This window comes from Vipera ursinii, assembly GCF_947247035.1.
Source record: "Vipera ursinii genome assembly, chromosome: 1".
NCBI classification, from domain to species: Eukaryota; Metazoa; Chordata; class Lepidosauria; order Squamata; family Viperidae; genus Vipera; species Vipera ursinii.
This window is the reverse complement of record NC_139512.1, coordinates 172,376,338-172,390,556: the sequence shown is the minus strand read 5'-3', so window position 1 is coordinate 172,390,556 and position 14,219 is coordinate 172,376,338.

The window sequence follows — 14,219 nt, the reverse complement described above, 5'->3', positions numbered from 1 at the left end:
CAAACAGAAGAAGGAAATAACAATCAATAACAACCATACAGCATGATATACTTATGATAACATCTTTCTGTGTGTTTTCCCCACAAGTAATGGGTAATTTTAACAGGGTTACCGTAATTGTCCTTGATGCTCTGGTGTCATGTGTAGATGGTTTGTCCCCATTTGTGAGTTGGTCTGGTAAAGTCTCTCAGGATTTAAAAGAGACATAATCCAGAGCATGGAAAATTAGAAAACATGAGTCTAATGAGTGAGTTTAAAATGAAAGCAAGAGAAAGAAAGAAAGAAAAAGAAAGAAAGAAAGAAAGAAAGAAAGAAAGAAAGAAAGAAAGAAAGAAAGAAAAGTTGAGATAGAAAGGGAAATTGATTTTCAACAATTAAAAACGTATTTATATAGGCAGGTAAAGTTAATATACTTAGGAACTTGGAAGCTGTTTTCTATTAGATCAAAGAGTTGATGCTTCTAACTTAGCATAATCAACACAGACAGACAATATTTTCAGGCAAGAGTCTGTTTTTGGACTCTTGAGGTTGAAATCAGGATCTTTTGCATGTAAAACAGAGGCAGGCAATGTGTCATTCTGGATGAGGACATAAATCTTTGGGAATGTAAGCCCCAACCTCTCCCTGGGGACATAACTCTTTCTAGAAAGTATTTAGAAAAGTAACTGACTCCCATGCTATAGCAAACATGCGTCACTCATTATCTTGTTCTAATTTATGAACAATTCATGTGCAGAAACCTATCATATGGATATTACCAATAACTAGAATAAAGCTTCTACTGGGACTGCACACCCAGTCTATAGTATAAATCATGTATATTGCACAAGGATACATATCACGTGGTAACAATGTCAAAATGAATGAATTTTAAAGCAGTAGCGACATGGAAACCGCAGTTTGGAGCCAGCTAAAGTTAACCATGCTATTTGATTAGATCAGCCAGATGACCTGTGGGCTTCTCCCCCATTTATAGTTTGTTGGTTGTCTCTCAACTCTAGTGATGATGTGATGCAGAAGATAGATTTGGCTTTGAAGGATCATGCTGGTTCAGCAGAAAAAAAAGCAGGAATGGTGCTTTTGTTCAGTCTCTGCAGTACGTAACATATAGTTGAATATAGATGAGAGAGAATGATATATTTTAGACAAGCACAGAAGTTGAATCAATGAATCTGACACATAGCAAGATCCCCTTGTATGTTGTGCCAGCTACAGAGTTGCTTGCATGGCTGGTTTTTTGAGAATCTGAAAAATTGGGATGTCAGCTTTCTTCCTGACAACTCCATAATTCACTTCCTCACTAAACTCAATTAGAGCTACAGCTATGGATGAGGGAAGGCCCGGAGGCATATTACTACCGATAATAGAATTTGGAGTCCAATAATTATATAATGGAGGCTAGACAACTTCTTCCATCATCTTTGATGTAACAAAAAGAAGTGGTAGAAGTGGCTATTCAATGACAATTATAGGCTGTATTACCGACATACGCTTTGAGAAGCACATTCAACTTCTCATATGACTTAAGACTGAAATATACTTGGACTTCTCTCCCATGAATTAACTCCATAGGTGATGAAGCTGGAACCTTGGCTGGAGGCGGTAAACAAAGAAACTTGAATATCATATTTGACTATGTAACTATCTAGACATTGCATATTTCTCTTGTAAAACTGAGTTTGAGCAAGTTGTCCCTCATCCAATATGCTGTTGAATCCAGGAATTGATTAGTTACTTCTAGAGACTCAAATGACAAAAAGAGGAACAGAGCTGGGTTTCATTAGCCCTACTAATAATACTTCAGATCCCCAGATGATTTCTCTGAGTACTAGATTCCCTAACATCATCAAGAGAAAACAGTATAGTTTAATTGGGTCAGGGGTGGGGTTCAGGAAGGACAAGATGGAAACTTCTGGAGTTGCCGCATGCACCCCGCACCCACTTACCTTGTAGCTAGGTCTCTCCTCACCGGCCCACTTCTTCTGTGGCATCTTCTGCAGCCAGTCCTGCATTTTGCAGTCACAGGCCTTTCTGGAAGGCCACTGCAGCTGAGAATCGTGCATTGGATTCAATCCATAGCTTGGTTCTGCAACGCCTGTGCAGCCGAGAACCGATTGAATCCATAGCTTGGTACTCGGCTGCATAGGCATTCCAGAAAGGCCTGACTGAGAAATGTAAGTCGGAATGCAGCTGCAGATTGAAGCTGCTCCTTCGGCTGCAGAAGGAGAGGCTGGGCAGGGCTGTCGGTATCAGAGGTGAGTATAAAAGACATTTCCCAAAAATAAGATCTGGTTCCTCTTTTGGAGGCAAAAATAAAATAAAATAAATAAGACTCGGTCTTATTTTCAGGGAAACACAGTTAGTAGCAACCTTACAATGGCATTGAAAAAAATAATTTACTATCTGTCCTCTCACTTACGACTGTTACAGCATGCCCACAATTATGTGATCCCAATTCGGCGGCTTGGCAACTGGCATGTACTTATGATGATTATACTGTCCTGGAGTGACATGATTGCAACCTTCCCGGTCAGCTTCTGACAAGAAAAGTCAATGGGAGAAGATGGAATTGCATAACCACCATGTGATTCACTTAACAACTGCAGTGATTTGCTTAATAATCACAGCAGAAAGGCTGTAAAATTGGGCAGGACTCACTTAACAATCACCTTACTTAGCAATGGAAATTATGATCCCTAACTGTAACATGTTTTCCTTGGAAAGACCAAAAAAGGTCATTGCACCCGAAAAGGACAATGCTCTATCCCTAGCAAAAATTATTTACAGGCTAATAATAACTTAAAAAGCAACAACAACAAAACAAGTCATCAGTCTTCAACATCCAAGCTAACTTGTCCTTTATAAAATGTGATTAGATGAAGCTTTCAATTAGAGGAGAGGTAACAAAACAAGGATGCAATGAAATTATAGGAGAAAATGGGACTACAGTAAACTAAATTTGGGGTCCTTTCCATTCACATGCTCTACAGAGATTTTGTTTTAAATTTTAATAGGTAAGTTAAGCCTCCTTGCCAGAAATAGATAGACAATGAGAGCACTGTTTTTTGCATTTGGTCTCAAATTGTGATAGCCATTTCTAACAAGCAGGTCCTGAGAGGATACACAAAGAAGTTGCTGATCTCTGAACTGGAGGCAACATATTTACGTTTTGTCTTTCTCTCTCTTCTTCCTATTTTATTGTCTGCCATAAGAGGACAGAAGCCCAGCCTGGCTACTCATTGCCAAGCTATATTTTCCACAATTTGTGCTAGTATCAATTTAAGGTACATAATTTATATTGACAAGGAATACAAAACAGATTAAAATTAATCTTATCTTTTTACAAGAACTAATTGACTTCCTCTTTATCTTTTAGTTAGTTGAAATAGGTATGAAATACCTATAGTAAAATTGGCAAAAAAGCCTCCACACACTTAGGTGTGGGCTGTGAATCCTTGCAATAAAATTTTCCTGAGTAACCTTGGATTAAAATAAAGGCACAACCAGTACTATCATGAAGGCAGAAATTTAGAGCTGATACTTACTGCTTCACTCATCAACGTGAACAGGGGAAGCTTCCAAGCACAACAGGACTGGTTGTACTTTTTATTCTTAGCATTAGTCCCACTTGATTTCAAGATATCAGGGTCACTAGGGAGACTAGACTAGGAAATCAACTTCATAGGAAGGCTAAATATTTTTATTCACACTGGCTGTAACAAAAAAAAATCTTGCAAGTCTGATTGTCTTGTACCTCTTCCTCCTTATGATTCAGTGACTTGGAGATGTCTGAATGTTGTGGGTTTAGAAAATATTTTACCCCTTGTCACCTGGGCAACAGACTCTGCATAATACAAGGTCATCTTCCTTCCTCTCTACACAGGGATCTGCTAGTTTTGCACTGTGCTTGCCTAGTTCACATAAGGAAGCTATCAATATTTTTCATCTGGCTTGTTGCAAGCCCAATGCTGACAACCATACAGATGATCTACCAAATGTTAAAGCAATACACATTAGTTGCAGGAGCTGCTGGGAGATTGGGTCTCCCAGTTCTGAGGTAAAATTTGGATGACTGCTAAATGACAGTGAACAGCTAGGCTTGTGGTTACCTAGCAATAATCTGAATCTGGTAATCCTGTTTAAGACCTGATCTGATTCGTAGATCTGTTGCCCTTGTCCATCTACAAAGTAAGCCTGAAAATATTATTTTATTTCCATGTTGATTGTTCTACATTTGTCTGCTATAGGGAACACAATGATTCAAGGCAAATGATAACAGTGGCTTTTGGTATGACTTTTTTCCCCTCACTCTTATCTTTCGAGACCTCATCACAGAACTGGATTTTATTGTTTATGGAAGTGCTCATAGTATATTTAGAAGATTAAGAATTTGGAAGATGTGATACCAAAACTGGAACCAAAATAAAAATGGAAGTTATGGGGGATGTTTTTGAACAATCTGTCCTGCTTCTTTGGGCATTGAAAGCTTTCATTTTTCCTCATTTTGTTCTGCTTTAAAACAATACTTTTGATTGATATCTGGCTGTGGTAGTCCCTTGAGAGAAGAACATTACCTACCAGGTCCTGCAAATAGTTGTGTTGGCTGCTTATTTATTTCTAGACTCAGATCAAGGAGAAGGGGCCGGCTTTTAAAGTCCTGAACAAGTCAGGTTGTGTCAGCCCTTCAAGATATACCACACTAGGAAATGGAAGACATGCAGGTCAGTACTATTTGTATTATCAGTGTACGTAACACCACTGCTTTGGAGATTGCATTTGTTTCAGATGTTTCCAGGTGCAATTCAAGGTGCTGCTCATCACCTTTAATGGCCTTCATGGCTTTGGAGTGGATTACCCAAGGGACAATCTTTTCCCAGTTTTTTCTCTTGTTGGAACAGTATAGGGTTTCCTTCTGGAGCAGGGGGTTGGTCTAGCAGATCTTCAAGGGCCCTTCCAACTGTTATTCTGTTTCCACCATCCAATCTGGTCCAGCAGGATGGGCACACCTCAGGCCTCATTAGCCATGGATTGTCAGCTTTCTCTGCTGTAGCCTCAGCCCTCTGGAATATTCTCCTGTCAGAAAAAAGGATGCATTGACCCTTCTGGCCTTTCAGAAGGCCTTGAAGATCTGGCTGTGTGTGCCTGGACCTTGTGCCTCAAGTGTGTGAAGAGCCCCGTTCCCTGGTTATGTTATGGTTATGTTGACATCGATTGATGATAGTATTTCTTGGCTGCTAATTATATTTATATTCACCTTTTGTACCATTTTAATTGGTTTTCATGTTTTTTATGATTGCTCACTGCCCAGAGCCACTGGTTTGAGGTGGGCAGCTGTATAAATTATAAAATAAGTAAATACATAAGATAAATTATAGAGCTTTTGTCCTTACCATGTTTCATCCTTCCCTTTCTTTACCTTTGTAGGAACTAAAGAAGAATTTATCTGAGATGTTTTCTGATGTTACTTTCTTGAACCAGGCTCAGGTCCCTTCTACCTTACCACTGCATTTGTCACCCTCTGCTTTCTATGGGTTGAGAAGGACCATCTACATCTGCCCAAACTGTGATCCATCATCATAATTTTATATGCTATTATTTGTATGCTCTGTGCCAAAAGGTACATATTTTGATGTAAAGGGATCTACTTAGTGAAGGCTGTATCCTAAAAAAGGAAATAAATATCGGGAGACACACACACACACACACACACACACACATATGGATATGGAGATAGAGATAGAGATAGAGATAGATAGATATAGATATAGATAACCTTTATTGTCATTTTTTACTGTGAGCACAATGACATACATTAAAAATGAAATTTAGTTGCTTGCTCTCAGAGTGTACACATACATAACACACATTTAAACTACTATATACAACATATGTATAGACCTACACACTTACATATAAGTAACATATAAATATTAATCACTGTCCATCTTGAATACATAATGGAAGGAGGAAGCTTTAGATTTATATACTTATATAAAGTATAAAATTGCTATTTTGTAGCGGGCTCAGAGGGTTGCACAACCACATAAGAATAAACAGACAAGACACCCTTTCCTTCTGCATATTCCTGTATATGGAATGAAATATCATTGATTTTTTTAAAAATAAATACAACTAGAATGAATCTCAACTTTCTGGAGCAGAAAGCCTATTTTAAATATGTGTGATCTTTTGCTTTGGTTGTTGGCTTTTCATCAGGATGCTCAGATACTGTGAAAGACTAATCTTTGGCAACGCTGTATATTGAGCAGGAAATGTTTAGGTGACTTACATATGTGTCTTATGACTTAGTGTGAGTCAAATGTGTGCAAATAAATGTCATCTAAATGGTCCACTGAGCCTCAGGGGAAATAATATTTGTAAATAGTACTGCAGGTATAAGCCAATGTAAAATATTCATAAGAACACTGAGTAAACTCATAGAAAATCTGGCAAATATGAAGGAAACTGTTCTGTGAAATGTCTGTGTTATTATGGGATTGTGTGGCACACTAGATTAATATACCAGCCTGCGATCTCTGTGAACCTGGCTTTAAATCTTGCTCATAAAAGGCGTTCAAGTTCAGATATGAATTACTAGTAAATTTCTTGAGAGGGACAAAAGGGAAAGGGGAGAAATGCAAGTTTGACTGGCAAGCATCTCATAGGGAAATCAAGAAGTTATTTTTCCCCCTACACAAAACAGTTAATCCAGCAATCACCAGAATGAGAACAACCCAGCTATTGTTCCAATACCTCTCATATTTCCCCAAAATGGCACATTGAGAACAATCAGATCTAAACTGCAAAATCCCAACTACCCAGAAATAGCAGTCCAAATCTGGTAACTCTGAACAAATGGTTTGTTGCTAAAAGAATTAGTACAACTCTATGGTAACCTTGGTCCTGATTAACTGGGCTAAACAAGCTTCCTGAGCAACAATATCCTCTTCCTTCTTTTCTCAGTGATGTTGAGTATGATCTTGGATCTCCATTTGCCTCAGCAACAGTTAAAGAGACGAGGTCCTGGAAGCACTTGAAAGCCAGAATATTCCCATGTGGTTATTTTGAGCAGATCTTCTCACGATTTTTTAAACAGTAAAAAAAATCCTTGCGGTAAGGAGAAAGAGACAGTTTTGAAGGAAGGCAGACAATCTCACCCAGGAGGATAAGCTGGTGCAGGAATCTATTTTCTTGTTTTAGTTGAATAGCATCAAGCAGTAAAAACTGCTGTTAGGCTTGCATTGCACGCCATGTATCCCATGCCATGTATTTCAGTTGTTTTTCAGGAATAGGATGGAAATGACTTGCAATAGTTATTGTTATGTATGGGGTTTAAGCAGCAGCTCAGCAAATAAAGAGCTGTTGCTGTACTCATCCGCCTGCTGTCTTCCATGCGGTCCAGAACCCACTACACAATAGTGGCGACGAGGATGGGATGCTGCTTCACTCAGAGCTGAAATCACTAGCTGAAATCACTAGCTGAAGTCACTAGGAACGGAGGAAAGAGTATCTTTCTCCGACTCCCTTCTACCGAAGCAGCATCCACAGGACCGGGCACAGCATGGCAAAACTCGGTCAGATCCGCGAATTCGACGTCAGCCATCCCGAATGCTGGGAATCGCATCTGGGTCAGGTCAAGGGATACCTGCTGGTCAACTGGATCACCGAAGACCGTTTTAAAGCGGCGGCCCTGCTGTGCATCAGTGGCCCTGCCGTTTATGATATAGCCGTCGGGTTGTGCCCACCGACAGCTATTGGAACCGTTTCCTATAGCGATCTCATGGCCAAACTAAACAAGCATTTCATGCCACGGAGGTCCAAAATATTTTGGCGTTTCCGGTTTGTCCAGCAGATCCAGTTACCCGGTGAACCAATGGCCGACTTTATAGCAGCCGTGCGACAGGCCGCCTGTCTCTGTAAGTTTCCGGATTTAGAAGAGAGACTTTGCGACCGGATCGTTTTCAGTCTAAGAGAGCAGCGGCTGTGTCAGAAATTGCTCGCGAAGCCTACAATGAGCCTGCAAGAGGTTCTGGATGAGGTCCTAGCATATGAGGCGGCCAGCGGCTCAGGCCAGACCACTGACCAACCCAGCAGCAGCTCTGGGGGATCAGTCCACCATGAGAGTGCTGCGTACGGCAGAGGAGACAAAGACAAAGCAGCTGAAATTGATGCGGTACACTGGAGGCCAGACAATCGACAAATCCAACAGTGCGGATACCAAGGGGCCCATCGGCGACCAATGCCATCGCAAAAATACACTGGAGGGAACGGCGCCGAAACTACCTCTGGAGGCGGAGCGACCAGTCCCAAATGTGCCGGCTGCAGAGGGAACCATGTGAGGGCAGCCTGCAGATTCCGTTCAGCTAAGTGCCGGGTCTGCGGAAAAACAGGCCACATCGCAGTGGTCTGTCGGAGTCGTTCCTGGGATGAGGATGCGTCGCCGAAAGGTACCAGGAAACCCCTAGTCACCACCTCCAATTCCTTCATGAGTCTGAGAGCTGTGTCCCACACTGGGGTCCATCGGTTTCTCACCCCCAAAATTAAATTAGAGGTCCATTTGCAAGGCGTGCCTTGCAAGATGGAGCTCGACTTCGGGTCCGCCATCTCTATAATTTCTTACGAGACGTTTAAACTAGTGTGTGGCCAGAGCAAGCGGTGGGCACAATTAAGACCGACCAATCTTAAACTAACTGATTTTCAGAATGCACCCGTTAAAATTAAGGGGGAGGCCACCCTGTCGGTGGGGTTCAGGGAGTTCCGTGGGCACTTGGATGTCCTACTAGTCAAGGGCCAGAGGACTAGCCTAGTGGAGCTGGACTGGTTTGGGGCTCTGGGCATTGGGATCTCTGGGATCCATAGCACCCAGGCCAAGAGCCTTGAATCTGTCTGCAAAATGTTTGCAGACGAATTCGATGGCAAGTTAGGAAGGTACACCGGGCCACCCATTAAATTCAAACAACCCCAACATCATGCCCATTAGAATTACGTTTACGTTTACGTTTTATTTAATTTGTATACTGCCCTTCTCCCTAGGGACTCAGGGCGGTTCACAGGGCATATAAATAACAATACAATACAATACAATTAAACCCCAGAGAGTTCCCTTCACTATCAAACACAAAACTGAGAACGAATTAGATAGGCTAGTGGAGCAAGGGGTGTTAGAGCCAGTAGAAGGGGGAGAGTGGGAGACCCCTATACTGTAGTTACCCCACTAAAGGCTAACTGGGAGGTGAGGATCTGTGCTGACTATAAGTGCTCGGTGAACTGGGCCCTTAATCTGCACACTTACCCGGTTCCGACAGTCAGCCACGTCCTAGCCTCTCTCCAGGGCGGTGCCATCTTTACGAAGCTGGATCTCACTCAGGCGTACCAGCAGCTCCCGGTTAGCAGGGAGACGGCAGACGCTCAAACCATAGTAATGCACAGAGGAGCTTTCAGAGTTAACCGTTTGCAGTTTGGTGTCTCTGTAGCTCCAGGAATTTTTCAGGAGGTGATGGAGAAGACTCTGAAGGGCATTCCGGGAGTGTGTCCTTACTTTGATGATGTTCTTGTCGCTGGAAGCTCTGAGGAGGTATTGGCTGAGAGACTGCAGGCTGTTTTAAGTAGGTTCTGCTCTGCAGGGCTCAAACTCAAAAAAGACAAGTGTAGCATTGGAGTGGCATCCACAGAATTCCTAGGGTTCAGGATTGATGCCAAGGGAATCCACCCTGCAGAATCCAAGGTAAGGGCAATCAAAATGGCCCCTACCCCCAAAACAAAGGGGGTTACCTGTACGCCTTATATACCTTGCCAGGTATGCTCTCAGCTAATCCGTTCATCTGAATCTCCCGCCGAAAGCTAACCAGCCAATACGGTAATGGTACAGCACCACCTGATGGTATTTGCTGAGCTGAAAGCCAGAATATTCCCATGTGGTTATTTTGAGCAGATCTTCTCATGATTTTTTAAACAGTAAAAAAATCCTTGCAGTAAGGAGAAAGAGACAATTTTGAAGGAAGGCAGACAATCTCACCCAGGAGGATAACTAGGTGCAGGAATCTATTTACTTGTTTTAGTTGAATAGCATCAAAGCAGTAAAAGCTGCTGTTGGGCTTGCATTGCACGCCATGTATCCCATGCCATATATTTCAGTTGTTTTTCAGGAATAGGATGGAAATGACTTGCAATAGTTATCCTCTGGGATTTGTTTTTATTTCTCAATTTTCCAGTCCACTCTGGAGTATCCACAAACCAGCTGACTAGATTACATCTACCTAGGCATACAGAGGCTATCTCTCTCTCTCTCTCTCTCCCTCCCTCCCTCCCACACACATACACACAGACATACATACATACCTTCTATCAGGAAATGATAATGTTATTGCTTGCCTTGGAATTAATCCTGGGAACAAAGTAGTTGAAGCAAACTGAGAACCTCTGATTGCCAGGAAGCTTCTTACCATTTCTTTCAGCTTGCTTTGATTCATTTCTTTAACATAACAGGAGAACATTTTACAAGGATTAGGACAAGGGATTCCTTTACATAATTCATGACTTTTAACAGTAGTTACAAGTCTAGGAACTTTAGGCAAATTGCTTCCTCTGGGTGGGATAAACAAGCTGAAGTGCAGCCCTTGAAAGAAGTGGATGCTGTTCTTCCAAAAACCTATTCATCTTGGTCACTTCCTGTTTTGTCTCCAAATGGGTTGGCATGGACACTGAATCAGCAGATCTATTACATGGGGGTTCTCCTGAACTTGTGGCAACTCCTACATTGGCAGGAGAAGACCACATCCAGAGCAGTCTTTGCTGGTGCATCAGTTGCTGCCCAATCAGGATAGGAGACCTAGGGGATGGTAACTCATATTGTCACACCTTGATGCTAGATTTCTCCAGTACATTCTACATGGGGCTGCCTTTGAAGGTGGCTCTAATTGGTGCAGAATGTGATGGTTTACCACTTGGGAGGAAAGAGCCATTAATGCCTTATAAAGATGGTTCTGCAAGTACTAAATTGGCTCCAATAAACTTCTGGATTCAGTTCAAAATCTAACTTGTCTCCAGGAGTGCCTCCACTCAGTAGAACAAGTAAACAGATGGATGCTCATCTTGGGAAACGATACTCAAATTCTTCTTAGACAAGTGAAATGGATCTTCCATGGGAATGCTTTTTGTTTATTAGACTGCAGACAATTGGTAGATTTTATAAAACAAAATATAAGTGTAATAGGTGTAGATTGTGCCTGTCTTGAACTATGGAAATTTTGTTTGCCTTTCTGTTTATTTGAGTAACTTTTATTTTTGGATTATATCATAATAGCAATAACTACAAAAAGCATCATGAATAGAGGCAGCAGGGGATTGTTAGAACAGCCTATAGAGAAAGGAATTCCATTAGATTTACTTCCAAAAATGTTTAGCCCAGAGTTCTGCAACCTTTCCAACTTTGTGGACTGGTGTATGTGGGGGGGACGGGATGGTTCCATGTGAGCAGTGGGCAAGTGCCTGCATACCTGTGCAAATGGAGCGTGTGCGGACACACCTGCCTGCTGTTTGTGCAAATGGGGGTTTGTGCACACACATGTACTTGGCCACTGCTTCAGGCAGCCCAATTCTAAATAGATCATGGCCCAGGGGTGGGCCCACACTCCATTTGCACAAGCCAATCTGGCAATAAATTGGCTGAGTCACTTGAAACTCCATTTATAGCTTTTGAAAAAAGATAAATGAAAGACTTGTAAAGGTGAAAGAAGTGAAAAAGATGGACAATGTTGGCTTTTGGTCTGTGCGCGCTGTGCCAGCAGACGCGCAGGAAGAAGTCTCTCGCCGCCGTCAGATCTATCTTCCTTGGAGGACCCTAAAAAAGGTCAAAAGTCACCCTGGGGGGGGGGCGACCATCATGAGGAGGCCCTCCTTGTGATCATGGAAGGGCGGCAGCCCTCCGTTTGGTCTGAAGCAGCTCCTCTGGCCTGAAGAAGAAGTGATTGGCCATCAACATGGCTGATCCCTAAGCCGCTCCCTGCCGAAAGCCAAAATCACCATCAAGCACAAAAAAGCAATCTGGAGGATTTGGGTGAGACCTTACCTTTCTTTCTTCCCTAATTACGTACTTCCCTGTGGGACTCTTCTGAAAATCTTCTCCCCCTCTCTTGAAAGATTGGCGACTGCTTACTTGGGGAACTAAAACCTTAAAGCCTCAAAAGAAACCAAATGAGTAAGCTAAATAATTAAACAACCCTATTTGTACCTCTGGAATTTTTGGGCTACTAAAACGTTCTTATCTCTATGGGGACCTTCTACCCTATTTATTGCTAAAAAAATGGACTAATTGGATAAAAGCCTCATATTAGTCTGGAAAAAGATTCTACATGCTATTGAGGACATCTTGTGGCGAAACCTGGTATAGCAAGTAAACCTTTTTTTATTGTGAGATCTGGCTGTAATAGATGTGTCCTTGACATTATCTCTAAAGATAAGAATTGGGAATGCCTGGCACCAAAAACATCCTTTAGGAATAGTGGAGGTGGACATTCACTGATTCTTATTAAAATAGCCTCCACTAAATACCTATCTGTAAACATCAAAGAAATGGAGGATTATATTCCACCACTTGACTATACTTGACTATACTTGATACAATTTTGGCAATGACTGAACAAATGAAAGCCAGACTTAAAGACAAATCTGACAGCATAAACCCATTAAATCAGACTCTGACTTCAATCGATGAACTGACAATCTAAAAACTAACAGAAGAGGAGGAAATCAACAACAAAATAGGGGACTTTAAAGAACAACAAGTACAATTTACTGAGAGCCTTAATGCCCAAACTTTGATTTCAACTATAGAATCTACAATTCAACAAACAACAGAAGCTGAAGAAAGCAATACTAAGATGGAGGATGCCAAAGGCCTTCAAATATAGTACATTAAGAATGTAACCAACCAACCAAAAACTATAACACCGGACATGTCCTCTTACCTAAGCCAGATGGGACTGAAAGAAGAAGAAGACCAGACTGAATTAATGACAACTATATTATGCCAAACACAGAGACCTGATTTATTACAACGACAATTTAATGACTATAAAGGGGTCACTCTCTTTGAAAAATTGACAACTGGATGGTCTCCCTGGATTCAAACAATGTTTGTAGGAAGAAAGGGAGACACATTTGAGAAGTTAAAGACAATGATATGGAAGCCTGCCTGGCACAAAAAGAAACCTAGAGTTAGATTTTAAAATGTTTTTTTTAAATGTTGGGATTTGTAATAATAAAGCTTAAAATTGCTTTTAATGGGCTAAGGGGAACTGTTAAAAAATATAAACTGATTTTGTATTTAGGACCTAGATTTTTAAGGGAATGAAAATTAGCTACTAGAGCATTATATTATAGAACTAGAGAATTATATTATAGAACTTGGAATGACACAACAAAAGATACCTTGCTAATTATTGATAATTACGAAGATGATAGATAGAATATGTTTTTGAAATATAACAAGAATGCACTTAAATGAACAATGTATATATACTGCTCAAAAAAATAAAGGGAACACAAGATAAGACATGCTACTATTAAATATAGTACATTGTGTTGTTTAAGTGTTCCCTTTATTTTTTTGAGCAGTATATTTCAGATATGATAACTATTATATAATGAAATAGGGGAAATGTGGGTTACCCGAAAATTAAGTTTCTTAGATACCATAGGCTAATTTGGAGCACTGTTTTGAAATTAGATAAAACTTAAAAACAGGACGTGGATAAGTATCTGTGAAAATGTATTGATAATTGTTCTAATTGACTCTGTCACAACCAGAAATATATTAATTTGATTTTGATATTATGATTAAGGGAATTGGAGAGGGAATTTTTGTTGAACTTTCCTGACCTATGTACAAAAAGATTTTGTTATTGGACTTTTCATTATCCAATCACCACATTGCTTCATAAATATTTTGGATGTAAAATTAGAAAATTAATAAAACTTGTTTTTTTTTAAAAGATGGACAATGTCTACTAATACAAAATAAATTAATGTGTTTAATAAATAAATAGTATGACTGTTTTTTGCTGCCATCGAAGTGGGGGGGGGTGTCTATGGATTATTAGATTTTTAGTTTTTGTAAGACACCTGAACTCACCATGTAATATATAAAACAGCATTGTCCTTGATAGAAGGGTATTATTTCACTGTATCCCATGTAATACATCCTACTTAACTTACATACT